The sequence below is a fragment of the Phalaenopsis equestris genome, unplaced genomic scaffold (genome assembly GCF_001263595.1).
Source record: "Phalaenopsis equestris unplaced genomic scaffold, ASM126359v1 Scaffold231587, whole genome shotgun sequence".
Lineage (NCBI taxonomy): Eukaryota > Viridiplantae > Streptophyta > Magnoliopsida > Asparagales > Orchidaceae > Phalaenopsis > Phalaenopsis equestris.
Window position 1 is genome coordinate 1,706 of NW_018249557.1, and position 2,568 is coordinate 4,273.

Genomic DNA, 2,568 nt, shown 5'->3' on the forward strand with positions numbered 1-2,568 from the left:
CCTAAAGAACGCCAGAGCAACATATCAGCGTGTTATGACGAAGATCTTTGACGACCTCATCCACAATCACAGAATCAAGATGAATGCTACGTGGATGATCTGGTCATCAAAAGTAAATGAAAACTAGACCAGTTGTACGATTTGAGGATTGTATTGTGTTTGAACGGTTACGATGATATGACCTTAAAATGAATTCCTTAAAGTGCGCTTTCGGCGTCACCTCCGAAAAATTTCTAGGATTCGTTGTCCATGATCGGGGAATCGAGATCGACCCGGAAAAGATTAAAGCTATCTTAGAAATGCCTCTCTCTAAAACCTTTAAGCAGTTACGTTCCTTCCAGGGGAAGTTGGCATATCTGAGACGCTTTACTTCTAATCTCTCAGGTAGGTGTCAACTTTTCTCGACATTAATTAAAAAGGACGCCCAATTTATTTGGGAAGAGAAATGCCAGCGGGCCTTTGAGGATGTTAAACAATATTTAATGACACCTCCTGTTTTGGCAGTCCCTATCTCAGGAAAACCATTGATACTTTATACCGCGGCTTTGGATGACTCTCTTGGAGCCCTCTTAGCCCAAGTCAATGAGGAGGGAAAAGAAAATGCTCTCTACTACTTGAGTCGTCGTCTAATACCGATGGAGGTAAGGTATCTGGCTATTGAGAAGCATTGTCTAGCACTAATTTTTGCCGCTCAAAAGCTTAGACATTACATGCTTTCTCATAAGATCACCCTAATTTCAAAAGTTAATCCATTGCAATATTTGATGACCTGACCAACACTCTCCGAATGTTTAGCGGGATGGTGAATGATCTTATTGCAATTTTATATTACTTTCGTGCCCCTCCGTGCTATCAAGGGACAGATTTTGGGAGATTTTCTCGCTGCACACCCACTGCGAGCTGGGTCCTCTCTCAACGACGAGTTACCAAACGAGCAAATACTATAAATGGAATTTTCTAGTCACAGCACTGGGAAATGTATTTTGATGGTGCTTCATCAGCCAGAAAAGACAAAGGATCAGGCACAGTTATACCAGGCAAAGCAGGGATCAATTTGATCTTTATTACTCTAGATAAGGGTATGTTGAGGTTCTCATACCACCTGGCAGAGCCGTGCACCAACAATGAAGCAGAATATGAAGCCTTAATCACCGGATTGGAATTGGCAATCTCAATGGATATAACAAACATTGCCATTTATGGCGGCTCTCAACTTGTCATCCAACAAGTCATCAGACAATACATAATCTTGAAACCAAGATTAGTCGAATACCTTCAGTACACGATGAAGCTCCTGGAGCAGATTCCTGAGGTGACTTTCTACCAGATTCTTTAGGGAGATAATGCCCATGCCGACACTCTAGCAAAAGTCGCTGAGAAAATGGCGTGTCCCCCGGAGGATTGCATCGAAGTCACGGTGCAAGGAAGATGAGTCTTGTCTTAAAATGACTTCAAAAGACAAACTTGGAAAAGAAGAAACTGTGAATACAATTACAGACATCAACAAAGATTGGCACAAGCCATTAATAGAATATTTGCATGATGGAAAGCTGCCAGAAAACAAGTCTGAGGCGCACTGCATCACAAGAAGGGCCATGTCTTACGCCCTGGTGGGAAACATTCTCTACAGAAGATCATTCGACCAGATGTGGCTATGGAGTTTGAGCAGAGCCGAAGCACAAAATATTGTCAAAGAAGTACATGCCGGATTGTGTGGCGCTAACCAGTCCGAGCCGAAAATGAAAATGAAGATCAAAAGACTCAGATATTATTGGCCAGCAATGATGTCCGATTGCATGGATACAACTAGAAGATGTCACCAATGCCAAGTGCTTTGGGTAGTCTTACACCAGCCTCCGAATGTGCTACACCCAACTGTTGCCTCATGGCCATTCGAGTTTTGGGTGACCTACTTTTTGTAAATTGACAAATACAAGAATTTGATGGTGCTACTAGAAGATTTAATCCGCGGCAACGATGCCAAAAACTTGACCGCGACTTTATATATGCAATAAAATATAAGATAAATATGGATGTATTAGATATTCAATAATTGTAAAGTGACACTTATCAATGAAAGTATACATATCTCAAGTAATATAGGGCTCTAATGGAGCCCTAGTTATCGATCTCACAGGGAGTAGTTTGAAATTACGGATTAAGACCTTAGAAAAGCAATACTTTAATCACAGCAATGACATTCAATTTGCTTATCTGTCACTAAAAGGCAATTGAAATAAATAAATAATTTTAATAACTAATAAATAACTAATGATATAATGTAGGGTTCAATTGTGATATTCAATATATAACAAAGTATCCTTCTCCTTGTCAAGAAAATATAGTGAATGGATAAAATGAATTAGTTCAATTTATATTATGCCAAATAGGAGCATGCATATTCTTTACCCTTTGGTCCAGGCATAAAGAACATTGACTAATCCTATGCTTGTTTACTAAATCTGCGGCTAGGCTGGGAGGATACCGGCTCTCACTTCGGAGCTCCCACGTTCCCCTCACCTGAGGGCTAACATGTACACTTCAGCACCCAAACGATAGGACCGAATT